General features: G+C 53.7%; 1 long non-coding RNA gene across 1 annotated transcript in view; it reads right to left on the bottom strand.

Annotated features, from left to right (window-relative positions):
• LOC136786610 (uncharacterized) overlaps nt 1-13,797 on the bottom strand; it is a 224,041-nt gene that overhangs the window by 48,871 nt on the left and 161,373 nt on the right. The gene's annotated exons all lie outside the window — the stretch shown is intronic.

Here is a 13,797-nt window from a genome sequence, read left to right as displayed (position 1 = left end):
TCTTTATTCCTTTTCATTTATAGACAATATTATGCTTCTGCACAGAAGGACTAATTTAGCCCTCTGCACAACCCCAATGACCCTTCCTAATAGAAACCATTTAAATCTTTAAACAATTTACATGAAAATGTAACTTTGCCATGAATATATTTCTTCCCCCTCCTGCTCCCATCACAAGTGCAATCCTTCAAATCTCTGACAGCTTCCATTATCTCTTAATGAAGTGAGAGCATCTTTCTTAGGAGACGCGCCGGCCCCGAGGTTAATCGCCAAAACGAGGTTCACAAATAAAAATCAGAGAAGGGAAAGGAAAAGGAGAAGCAAACACCAAGAAGAGCTCAAGAGGGTGGCTCCATCACCCAGAGCCTTCAGATCGAGGATGTCGGTGATCAAAACCTCCTTGAGAGCCACACGGGCTGATGGGTGCCTCCATCCCTCCAGCCTGGCTGCCTCCACCTCTCCGTCATGCCTGCTGTCAGCTAAGCCACCAAATCACGGGATTTAGGGCTGGGGGGATCCCCCTTGTGCCCTGTCTCACGCCCATACCCATACATGGTGGCTGTGAGGGCCACCAAGGCCAGGCCAGAGAAAGCAGAGCCCTGAGGATGTGGAGAGAAGGGCAGGAGGAAGAGGAGCCCGGAGCAGTGTATATAAAATGCCCTCCTGGGATGTGCAGGGCTGCGAGCGTGCACTCATGCAACAGGCAGAGCCCCACCTGAGGCACGGAGCCGGCTGTCCCAGCACAGGCACCACGACACCTCGAGGACCCCAACACCACCTTCACCGCCAGGCACAGCAGGGTTACACCTGAAAGGCACGTGGAGGGTGGCATCAGGGTCATCCCCAGAACCAGGCTCCACAGCTGCAGAGACAGAGAGCCTGCAAAGAGAGGCTCGGGAGCATCTTCCAAGGAATACGGGGGTCTGCATCCCGGTTCTGTGTCCCCTGGTAACACCCAGGGACACGCATCAGGAGAAACCCTCTGCAGCATGCTTACAGAAGGGGCTGGGATGCAGCGACGTGGAAACTCCCTGAGTGCTCTTTAGCTTTTGCAGCCCAAGAACTGACTACAAGCCCCTCCCGTGTTTGCTCTTCGGAAAACACAGGAGCCTCTGGGGTTCACAGGGGGCTGCGCTGTGCTGGGGGGCTCTGCTGCAGGGATAAGTGCAGGAACTTGGACAGGCAGAGCCGAGGCTGCTGCCCTCCATCAGCTGCTCCCTGCTCTTCTCCAGTCTGGAGGGCTGCTTTGCACGAGCCTTTGTGGTGATGTGGGGGAGGCTTAAGAGAGAGGAGGTAATGAAAAATAAATGTAAAGGGCTGAAAATGAGGAGAGAAAGGCTGAAAAACTATCGAGCTGGCAGGAGCCGGTATAGAAAAGGGGAAAAAATCAGGAAGGTCTCAGGGGAAAACAGATTCACAAGAATGGGGACTACTGACTCGAACAGAAGCGAGATGAAAGCTGAAAGCACCAGCAGAGGAAAATAAATAGCTATTTCCAGAAAAACAATAAAGTTTGAAATGTTCCAGGCCAGAAGGAAGAAAGAAAAGAAAAAAGAAAAAAAAAACCAGTAAGAGTTAACAGTTCTGGTTGTTGAAGCTGCTTAAGTAAAGAAAACAAAGAAGGAAAAGGGATTTACAAAGTGCAGAAATAAGGCGATGAGCGATGCAGGGAGCTTTCCTTCGGTGGCAGTTTGCTCCCCAGGCTGTACTCCAGCAGGGTGGCATGGGACGTGGCAGCACCAAGCCACGGCCCTGCAGCTCCTTGACCAAAGCATCTTCTCCAAGCTCAGCACGAGCTGATGGTGTGTGGCCTCAGCACACTCCCCACCAAACTGCCTCCAGAAGGAAGGATCGGTGAGCCTTCGGGCACAACTGGAACGTGCTTGTGTCCTGTCTGATCTTAACACAACTTCGCTGCTGCCAAATAACCCCGAAACTTGAAAATACAAAGTACAAGCCCCCTGGCCCCAAGTGCTCGCCTCCATCAAATCCTCTGGCTGCGAAACCCGCGGCCCTGGGGCACTGACAGCTCTCCGTGCTGACAGCCCCACAGACTGCCATCAACCCGTCCGAGCGGAGGCAAATGGGTCCTTAGCTGAGCCTGGCTTTCCTGGCTGATGTTAAATAAGATTCGAGCTCTTGTGCTGCAGCCGTGGGGCTGCCGGAGCCTGGCACATCACCTGGGTGTCCCTGCCTGGATGCATGGGGCACGCACAGAGGCTGAGCTGCTGGCCCAGGCTTCGGTGCTGCACGTGGGCAGGGAGAGGGAGGACAGGGATGGCACAGAGGCTTGGGACCGCTCAGGGCGTGCCCAGGGCTCAGCCTCACCTTGGGGCTGCCCGGACTTCTCCCGGCCCAGTCCTGGGCTGGGCGGCATCATCAGCATCCCCTCCTGAACCGGACGCAGCTCTTCCACCCCGCTTTGGGATTTAGGGGAGCAAAACCCCTCACAGGGGCATGGAGGGGCTGCAGGGGGCTCAAGCTGATGGGACCTGATCCATCAGGAGACGCAGGGACACCGGCCTCTTCCTCCCCCACCCCTCCGGCTTCTCACACAGCTCCTTTCCTGCAGCACGGAGAGGCACAAACAGCTCTCGTTAGGTGAAGAGGGTTTGGGAGGGTGAGTGGGTGGCGAATAACAGCCATGTGTCAGGCCTGAGTGCCCACAGCCCAGCAGTCGGCTCCAAGCAGGGCTTTCAGCCGCTTCCCTTCCTCCCACCTTCCCCTCTCCCTGCCTCGCGTGGTGAGCGGGAGCGAGTTAACCCCGTAACCTTTAATCAAGGGCTTGTGTACACGGACGGGGATTGATGGAGCTTGTCTCCCTCGTGGCCTCACGCCACGGCTCCGATTACACCATTAACTCCCCAAGCCGAGTGCCCAGCCGCTATCGGCAGCCAAGAAATAATGGGCTCGGACGGCGCGTTACGGGGATCGCAGGGAAGCAGCGGGCTAAAGAAAGGGGCACTTCCACCCCGAGGTGCAAAGCAGGACCCGTCCGCTGGGGTGTTCCCTGGCTTCCCTGCAGGTGGGGGGCTGCGTCCAAACCCTGCTTTCCAGCGTGAGTTTGGGCAAGTCATTGCTTGCCTGTGGCAGATGAAGGAAATGCATCCCAGGGAGGGGATGGCCCAGGGGACACCCCATCACCAGGTCAACAAACCCGGTGTGCTGCAGAAACTGCGCCCAGAGGGGCAGCCAGGAGCTTGCAGGCATCCCATGCCCTCATTGTGACTTTTTTCTCTCTCTGTTTTGAGAACTAAGGGGTTTTCAGGGATTTGGCACACCCAGAAGAGAGATCTCTGGTCCCCAGACAGCCTGGTAAATGCAGCCAGGATGCAGATTTGTGGGGCTGCACATGGAGACAGGGGAGCTTGACCAAGCATCTCTGATACTGCCAGCGAAAGCCACAGAGACAGCCTCGCCTCAACGTAGGGAAGGCTGAATTATGAAGACCAGCCAGCACATCTCCAGCAGGAGAACCCGAGAGGACTGCACACGAGGGGAAGCCCTGGCACCAGGTCTGCGGGCAGGACGTGGCAGACAGAGGCTCCGATCCTGACGGTGAGCGAGGATGGCCCTGCAGCTCCAGCTGCCTCTCATATAGCTGCTGGGATTAGGGACCTTCTGGGGAACAGGAGCTCTTGTTCTTTCAGGTTTAGGCCAGAAGATTCACCCCCACAGGTGATATGCCATTGCGAAAAAGCTTCACGGCCCGGGAGGAAATCCTGTGCTCTGGGCCTGCTGGTTAAAAGCCAGCCAGCCTGGCCAAGCTCATCAAGCATTCAACGCGGAGCCGTGGCTACATGGGTGCCCCACTCCTCAGAGTCCCTTGCTGCAGCTCCTGGAGTGGGAAAACCCTGAGATCTGAGCGGGATGGGGCTGGTGGCACTTTGTCCTGGAGCCCCCTGTGCAGTGGGACCCTCTCGCTGGGAGCAGCGACCCTGCGGGTGCTCGGGGCCAGCTCTGCTCTCCATGGAGGAGGCCTGTCCTCCAGCCTCCACGTCCCCGAGCGGCTGGGAAGTGGGATGCTACTGACACCCAGTGGCTCCGTGCATCCTGCAGAAGCACACTGGCTCCTTCGACGATGGAGGAGACGTGTCCACTTTCTCCCCATGGCTGGTGCTGGCCTTTTGGGGGGACCTGGGTGCCCTCTTCTTTGGGGACTCGCCTGAGGAAGGAGGGGTTGGAGTCCCTGGGTCACCACACGCTCGTGGCGAGGCCGGTAGAGGGACCCCAGCAGCATGGTGGCAAATGGGACACGGGGGAGAAGCAGGAGCATCCCCGAGGGCTGTGGCCCCACGTGTCACTCAGTGGTGTCTACCTTGCATATCGTGCCCGGGGAGACGCCGTGCAGCCTCCTTACCTGCAGCACAGCTGCATCCTCCTCTGCAAGTGGCTAAACGATTTTCTTCTAAAAGCTTGTATGTGTCAGATCCCTGCCCTAAATTGACACCAAAGTGCTGGAGGGTGGGAGGAGGAGAGAGGTTGGGTTTAGTTTCCTCTGAGATGTTCTGGTTACTGCTTCCCAGATCGCCCTGTCAGCTCTGGGCAGTCGGCTCCAACCTCTGCAGATAACGAATACTGCAGAGGGGAGGCTGGGATTTTAAGTAGGGGCTCCACGGGCCAGCTGTCTGCATGAGCCATCCCCTCACAAACATTTTGACTCCAGGCAAAGAAGCAGATTAGAACTGGAAGTGGATTAAACCCCATCAGGAAACCCCACTTGCATTCCAGAAGAAGGCCATCTACACAGGGAGTTATTTAAGAGCAGCAGCAGAGCTTTTCAATTCACTCCACACGTCATTTCAGCCCCAAAATCAAGTGAGCAAGAGAACAGCAAGGAAAAATAACAACAAACTGCCTGCATTTGGCACCCCACAGTGCAGAGGCAGAGCAGATGCAGCCTCTGACCTTACGAACAGCAACAGATAAGATGGACACAGAATGGAATGAGAAGGGCTCAGGAGCTACAATTCACAGCTGAGAAAAACACATTTTCTTACGGCCCTTCGCACTGACAAGCTCTTCTTTTAGCTAGGGAGAGTGCCCAGAGGCTGCTGAAACAGAAATGCATTTTTAATTATTTGTTTTTATCAATTGCTTCATATTTAGAAGCTGCTGATAATGGGAGCGCATTGCAGCAAGCACGGGAAAGTCAGCTCTGCCAGCCAGGGGCTGGGTGAGCAGAGCCCAGCTGCGTACGGGCAGCGACTCCCCTGAGGAAGGTTATCTCGGTCCCACAGGGGACCAGCCATCGCCCCAGGGGATGAGGGAAAAGGGGACGCTTCCTCTGCAAGTGTACAAATCGAGTGGCGGGTGGAGAAAGAGAAACGGAGGCACTAAACAGAAGTGGCTGTGGCCACGGCGCCTGGTGCACAGATTTCGTGCACGGTGCACAGATTTTGTTTGTGTTACTTCTGAAGGGGTTGGTGGCTCTCTGATTACAGGATCAGGAAGCGCTTGTTGAAAATAAGGCACCAAATCTGGACTACAGATAGGGACAGAAGGCAAAGTCTGGAAGTTTGTGTCTGCATCCTGCTTCCAGGCCTTCGTTGCATCCCCTTATCATGCAGACCAGGGACGCAGCAAGGCTCCGTGTGCCTTGATGGGGAGGATGATTCTGCAGCGTCCAAGGAGCTCAAAGGAACACACCGTCTGAATTAATGCATCATTTCCATCTGTAATTTCTCACCCAAACGAGCCTTGTTGGCATACACTCGCACGCACGCACATCCAGCTCTGGAAACAAACGGGCTGATTAGCATCGACCCCGTTACCGTCATTATGGGCAGCGACGGCTGATCGATGCCTGCGCAGTGAGGCAGAGGCGGGTGCGGGGCCCGCAGCGAGCCCTCCTTCCCCTCCCCTGGGACCCACGCACACAGGGACCCACACGGGGAGCCCGGCTGATGGATCCCAAGTGAAAGGAAGGAAAGGAAGGGTCGCTCCACGTTTCATCCCCAAGGCGTGCTGACCGCTCGTGTTTCGGCAGCAAGGACCTGAGCGGAGCAGCCGCCCTCATGGTGGGACTTCAGCTGTCCCCTGGCAGGAGGTGGGCTTCCTCCTGGCCAAGAAGGAGGCATTGTGCACCCTCGGTGATAAGGATGAAACCTCTCCATGCCCAGTGGTCATCGCACCCCATCACTTCCCTCGCCCAGCTGTGTATAAACATCTTGTGCCTAAGGGATTAAAGCGTAAAGATCCTGAGCTGCCCTTTCGGCTGGCCCTGTCTGCCTGCCACGAGCTCCAGCTCTGAGCATTAATAAATAGCTCTGCCCCGTCCTCCCACCATTCCCAACCTGACACTTCTTCAATACCCTTATTCTCTTCAGTTTGTTTTGTTCCCTGCAAGCGTGCCGAAACGCTTTGCTCCTGTTTCTGCTGCACAAATTGGTTTTCTCTTCTACATTGTCTGGAGAGTGGTGGAAGAGGAGCGGAGGAATCACAGCCCTTTTCTCCTCTCAGATCGTCCACTTTCCCTCTCTCCAGGCGCACATTCAGAGCCAGGAACAAAACAACCAGTGGCAGATGCTTTGCAGTGCAGCCGAGGATCATTTTGAGGCTGCTGTGTGGGATGACCGCCCTGCTTCAGAGGTGAGATGTCCTGCGGAGCTGGGAGAGAAGCAGCAGAGAATACAGGAGCGGTGCTGGGGGGGTGGCGTGCTCAGTCTCACTTCTCTGCCCACCAGTCGGATGGAGATGAGTGTCTGGGGACGAGGCAAGGAGGCTCACAAATGAGCTGTGGCAGCAAGGCGGGAGGTGAAGGAGGTCCTGGAGGCACCTGGCTGTCTGCAGTGGCTCTGGGCTGGTGCTCTCCCCTGGAGACCTAGGGGCAGGGGTAAAGGACCCAACGCATCAGCCTCCACGTGTGGGTCCGGGGCTCTGGTTATGGGAAAACCCACGGTCCGCTTCAAACCCCAGTGAGGACACAAGCGAAATCCCTGCGCTGCTCTGAACGAAGCCTTCGTTTTCTTCCCTTGGCCTGGCTCACATCCAGCCCGGGGACTGTCCCCTCGTGGGTGCGCACGGTGCTCAGCACGGGGACGGAGGTGTCCTGCAGGGACAGGGACACGCCAAGGGCAGGAGCGGCCGCGGGGCGCAGCGCGGGCGCGCAGCCCGGAGATCGCATTGCTGTCGTCTGGCCAAGGGGTGATGAAGTCATGAATAACTTAAGCCAGGTCGTTATCAGCCAGGACAAGGTAGAAGCTCCTTGCCAGTTAGGGATGGCAGGGAACATCATTCATGGCTGTCCCTGTGTGAGAGGAATCCAGAAGCACGGCTACCACCAGGCTGTAGGGGTGAACTTGTGACCAAGGAGAGGCTTTCTCAGGGGAAGCTGCAGACTCCCCAGGCTGCTTTTTTTTCCTGTGTTGCTCAGCTCCAGCCGCCCTGCTCGCGGGGAGTCCCCAGCTGCGTGTCCCGATAACCCTGCTGAGCCCAGGGGCCGCAGAGGTGTAACACTGGGCACGAGGATGTCTCCGTGTCACTGCAGAGGGCTGGCCCCATCCAGCGTGGTGCCCTGGCCTGGTGCCACTGCTTCCAGACGAGGCACCACCACCCTGCTTGATCCAGAGGGATGCACGAGGATGCCGGCTGTCTCCCGACAGTGGGAGCACATCCGTCGGTGGCACTCGGGCTGCTTCAGCTCGTGCTCTGGCCTGGACCCAGCTGCCGAGAGGGCCGGGCCATCAGCTCCAGGCAGCTGAGCTTGTTGCTGGCCATTGAGTAACATTTGAGACGCTGGTTTGCAGTCGTCTGTGCAATTCATTGCTCTCCGAATAAACACTACATGCATCACACCCCAGGGCAATCTGCGCACCAGCAAATCCCAGTCCCTCATCTCCAGAAAGCCGTAAAAACCTGTAACACACCAGCATCCTCTGCTGAGCTTCCCTTGCCCTGGGAGCGTGGCAGGCGCTGAGCACAGCTCAGAGGCGCGTGGGCATGGCCGGGGACTTGTCTGCGCTGGGACGGGGCTGCAGGAGGGAGGCATTACCTGGCAGCACAGCTGAGCACCCCGCATTGCGAGCTCAGAAGGGTGTTGTTTGAAGCCCGGTGCATAATTTATGGTGATGAAAGCATGCTGAAGCGTGGCGTTTTCTGCTGACGAAGGACGGGCTGTGGTAGCACGCGGTGCGCATCTCGTGCAGCTGCACAGGGCACGCGGGGACCTGCCTGCTTTGAGCCTGGGTAGCTGGAGGGGCTCCTCGCACTGCCTCGCTTGCTTTGTCGGGGCAAACAGTTCGCTCCTCTGTTGTTCAAAAAGCCCGGGGACAGCAGTTCTCTCTGCGGTGTTGACACAACTAGAAGAGCCTCCCTTGAAGAGGGAATAACCCGCAGGCGTGACCAGGCAGCTCACGGCACGATCTCTCCGTGAGACTGAGAACAGGCAGGGGAAAGGTGGAAGCTGCTCCAGACATCACAGGAGCCATAAATCTGAGATACCGAGTGCGGCTGTGTAGCAAAGGGGGAAAAAGCCGTGTGTAAACTTCCCTTTGATTCAGACACAATCCCCCTCTGGGTCCCCGGCTGAGTTTCCCCCTGCTCCCCTTCTCCCCGGCCGTGTCTCGGTTGGGTCCCGCCGCGCTGTGGTCTGGCAGTGCCACTCCATCTGACACGGCAGGAGGATTTTATGAGTGAATTAATTTGGCTCTCGACTGGGTGCAACACGTATTCAAAAGCCAGAAAATAAATGTTTCCTTTCCTAATTTATCGTGTCCCTTTTGATTTGTCATACGTGCAACCGCATGCATGTGATCTCTCTGTATTTCCCCCCCCAACAACGGGGTCCCTGGATTTCCATGCCCGCAGCGACAAGCAGCCTCCCCGCAGCAGCCCATGTCGCCGTACCGTGTGTTTCCTGCCATCCACATCCACTGTCTCTGGCACCGTGTGGTACCGCACGTTGCTCAGGAGCCCAGAACTGATACTGCATCCCTCTTGTGGGTCATCACGGCCAAGGACAAGCGCCTCCCTCCTCTGTTGGTGGAATCTTTTTCAAATTTCCATCTGAAATGTATTTATGCCCATTTTCTCCGTTGCCAATTTTCTATTTAAGCATCTGTATCCTTCTCCCTCCGCGGTGCTGTTCAGTGTGATACACACAGAGGGAGTGATCCTGTTCCCACTCAACTTCTGTTTTGCTAAGCTTAATAAGCCAAGAGTCTCCACTGCGAAACATGCTTCTCACTGCTCCGGCCAGCCTTTTTTCTGCTGTGCCAGTTTCTGGATGGATGCCACAGAAATGGTGACCATATTGCGAAAACCTTTAACTGCTTTTAAGTGAATGCACCACAACCGAGCCCTTTTTTCTTTTATAGGAGTGCTCACGAGACTGTAAGTGCACCCCAGACTTGGATGTACATGGGGAGGGAGGTGGTTTTGCTGGAATTCCCCTGAGGCTGGGGGAACGCTTGGCTCGGGCTACATCTGAGCTCTCAGCTGGGTACCTCCTGGCTCCTCCACCTCCTACTTTGCTCCCTCCACACTATGGGCTCCTCGTGCACTTTCCCACCCAGGGACTTCATTGTCCTGCACCTTTCAGGAGACGTTAAGCGGCCTCTGCCCTGCTCAGTGTGTGCATGCACGCGGCTGGGCTGGCCACTGTGCTTCCTTGTGCATCTCACGGCTCTCCCATGCTCCAGAAAACCAGGACCTGGCTTTACCAGGTCAGCAGAAGGTCCCCTGTGATCTTCCAGTGCCCTTTCCTAGCAGACATGAGAGCCCAGCTCTAAACCCTGGCCATTTTAAGGCAAACCACTTCTTAGCCTCTTTCAGCTGCAAGCTTGCTACGCATTTGGGTGTAGCCCTGGTGCTGTGAAGCCTGGAAGCCAATTAGTGCCATTAAGTGTGTTGCCACGGTTTAAAAAGTCATTTGCAGTCATAGATGTGTTTTCTCTCATAATATATTTAGATAACAGAGCAGCAGTTAAGTGGTTAAGCACGAAGAATCATCTCCTCAAACAGCCGAGGGAGCTTCCCAGGATGGAGACAGAGTTTCAGCACCAAAATTAGCATTTGCAATCCCTCTCCTAATGAGAGGCCATAGGCAGTCTGCTGGAACAATCTTTCTTACTGCGCTGTCCCAAACACAAAGCAGCTCTGGAAAGCAAGAATCTCTTTAGGAAGCAGTAATTGCTAGAATTTGCAAAACCCATTTGCTTCCATCAGCTCTGCAAATCCATTTTAGAATTTGTAAATTTGTTCTAGGATTAGATTAACAGGTTTCCTGGTTTATAAACCTTTTCTTCTCTCTCTCCCTCCCCTTGACTTTAGGAAATGATCACAGGCTTTAGCTCAGCCCAGGTTTTAGACACGATTTCTCAATCACAGCTGTTGAGATGTCCTGTGTCCAGCTGCGGCCAAAGTTGGCTGCCTGCGAAGAAGAGCACGGGAGGGTGAATGCGCTGTGGTGCGCTGCACTATTATCCTGAACATCTCACGAACATCATCACTTTGCAGCTCAGGGGCTTCCCAGGCCGGTGGTGGTAAGTTTGCATCCTTTAGCCCTCGAGGGATTTGTCTCCTGTGCCTGTGCCCCAGTCTGCCTTGTCCCCAACCTGAGCACCCCTCTCCGCCCTTGTACAGCTGGGGGAGGCGAGCAGGACGTCAAGAGCCTCAGCAAAGCCCAGCCCGCTGTGGGACCTGTGCCCAGCAGACCCGCTGAAGCAAATCATCTATCAGGCTGCAATAAAAGGTCCCGCTGGGCAGCCCCAAAGCCACTGCCTCGGCTCTACTCTGCTCACTGTCCGCATCGCTCCCAGCTTGGGCTGATGTATTCTTAATTAGCATCTTAATGTGAGGAGCATATGCAATGAAGCATGAAAAGAAAATCCCCATCATTTAAATTCATTAACAGTCATCGAAAGTCTTCAATGCAGAGGTGGAATTATCTCTGAACTCCTTCTGAGAGACCAGCTGTGCTCGCTAAACTGTGGTGGATGTCACTGCACTGCCTTATTTATTTAGCTGCCTCCTGCAGGTTTGCCCCCCTAGATTACTACAGATCAACTCACCAGATCGCCCGGGAGCCTGGGCCAGGCTGCACACACACGTGTGACCGCAGCCACCACCTCACATCCAGGTACAGAGGCACCATTCACAGGTTGGTCACGGAAACACTGCCAGTGCATCCCGCTGAGGATGCTTACCAGCCGTGTTTACCGCACGGCTCACTCCGTCTCCTGTATTTGCTCTTCTTCTTATATTTGCCACGGGGAATACCTCCAGCAGCTACTGTGTTTAATCGCTCCCCGCTGCTTGTCGCAGTTGTAAGGCAATAGATGCTGAAGGTGCAAGGAGGCACAGCCTGGCCTGGCAGCGCTCCGACTTTAGGCTGGCAGGAGGATGTGAGAGCGAGCGGGATGCCCAGACGTACCTGCACCCAGACGTACCTGCACCCAGACATACCTGCACCCAGATGTACCTACACGCAGACGTACCTGCACCCAGACGTACCTGCACCCAGATGTGCCCAGGATGATTCAGCTGCACAAAGCAGGGACAGGAGTGCGCCCAAGAGATGCCACGAGGCTGCCTCGCTGTGCCGAAGAGCCGTGCCCTCCCGTTCCCAGGACATAAGGTGTGACTGGGTTTGGCTGTGCAAAATTCCTGGCGCTGGTTCAGTAAGACTCTTCTACGTGCTGGAAAAAGAGAGCGCTCATTTTTCAACCCTACTACCTCGGCCTCCTGTCCTGCCATCCCCCCAGCAAAGGCTGGTGTCTGCAGACAGGCAGCTCCGCTCCCTGACTCCAGTCTCAAGCAACTGACTGGTGTGGTGACACTGGTTTCAAGCTCACGACTGGGGATACTGGGTGGGCTCATTTCTCCCATACAGGGTCCTCCTGACATAGGAGAGAAGCTGGGGAGGGGCAAGATGGGAGCAAAAGAAGGAGCTTGTGCCAGTGAAACCTGTACTACCGAGCATCCCCTGCCTTTCCCTGCATTTTGCCTGACCCAAGTGTTTTGCTGGAGGCAAATTACCTGAACCAAAGAGGCAAAGAAATCAGAATAAGCAGCTCCAGAGCAATTACAGAGAAGGTCTCATTTGCAGGAGGAATCCTGATTTAATGCAAAATGTGCTTATAACCCGGCGTGAACTAGTCTGTTTAAGGGTGTTTGAAGCTTCTTGAATTTCTTTCAGTCAATTAGAGATCAGTTTTATAAGTCAAACCCAAATTAACCATTAAAAAAGAATAAAGCATCCTCAGAGAAGTTTGAGCAAGTTCAAACAAAGTGGATCCAGATCCCATTTGCATTCAGCCCATGCCGTGTTCTGCGTTCCTGAGGTGGAACTATCTGGGCAAGACAGCAACCAACCAGATAAATCCAGAAAGCCCACGAAAACGTCAAATTGTCCACAAGTATATATTCTTGGAGGTCAGTCTTCATATGCAGGTTACAATCATATCATCTTTCTAGTGACAGAGCTGCAGGAGGAATGACAGGAGCGTTTGAAGAATGCAGTGATCTGAGATTCTTTCAGCCATCTTTAATAAATGATATAAAGGGCTTTTTTTCCTCTATGCCACAAGATTTTTTCATTGGGTTTCAAAAAGATCTTTTATTCCCAGAACAGGAAAATAAAATCCTTTCTATTCAAAACTCTGCTCTAAGATTACATTAGCCTTGACTTAATGTTTAAAATACTTTCAAAAGGAGAGAAAATGAGCCTAAAACAAAAGAAAGAGAAAACTGTTTTAATTTAGCTCATACATGCTCTCCCATTTCATCTCAAAGATTTTGTGAAAGCAGAGAGGGCTCGTGCGCTTGTGGTCCTCTATGGCACAAAAAAATGGAAAACTTTCTATTTTGGGCTACTCCAAAAAAGCAATCTCATTTTGCATTTTTCCTGGTTAGGCAGTAAAATGAAAAAGCAATTATTCATGCAGTTCTCATTAACCATCCATTTACAAGTTGTTTATAAGTGATTAGTCAATCTCAGATGCATGTCCCAGACAGGAGCAGCATGTGTTTATTAAAACCGTCAGCGGAAGGTGTTGACGGCAGCTCTAAGCTGTGGCTGAAAGAATCGGCTAAACCCTTTAGCTATTGATTAGTGATTTAGCTGGCCCGTATTCATTACAATATCTCTTCACCTTGTACTAATGAGTGCTTATGAATAGACCTGTAATCTAACGCTGAGTCCTTAAAAGGCTGGTCCAGCTCCGAACCCCTGACAAACCTCAGCGTGTCTTCACCTGTGTCCCACGCTAGGGGATGCTCGTGGAGACGAGGCGGCTTTTCTCCATGCCTCCTAGGACTAAGCTGCCGAGTATTTTTCATCCAGGACTGCATCCAACTGGCTTCCCAGGGACGGAGCCGTGACACTATTTCCCACTGCGGTGACTTCGGTGAAGTTACCTGGCAGCTCCCGGCACTGACCTCCTGGCCCTGACCTGAATGTGTGCGAAAGGACCAGACTCGGATTCTGCTCAGTAAAAATGAGTGGGTTTATTCTAGCAAATAATTTAGCCCAGTAATTGTATTCTTCTCTCTCCTACTCTCTTGCCCTCCTTCTTTTTCTTTCTTTCCTAATAAAATAACTAAATGACAAGGACTGAATTCTACCGTAGGAAATTTTTCAACCTGGGCCTCCTCCCAGGATAATCTATTATCTTCACAAATTACTGCAGACAGTTCTTTACTGTTTAAAACCTTTTATCCAAATAAATGCATAAACCTTTAGGAAGGGAAGAAGGGTGGGGGAGATGAAGAGAATCAGCATTTTAAACGGAAACCTCCTTCATGCACTGACTGGTGTAAGCTAAAAAAAATAAGATTTTTTTTTTTTTTAACTGA

Source organism: Anser cygnoides, chromosome 18, assembly GCF_040182565.1.
Source record: "Anser cygnoides isolate HZ-2024a breed goose chromosome 18, Taihu_goose_T2T_genome, whole genome shotgun sequence".
NCBI lineage: Eukaryota > Metazoa > Chordata > Aves > Anseriformes > Anatidae > Anser > Anser cygnoides.
This window is presented reverse-complemented; position numbering and strand designations above follow the sequence as displayed.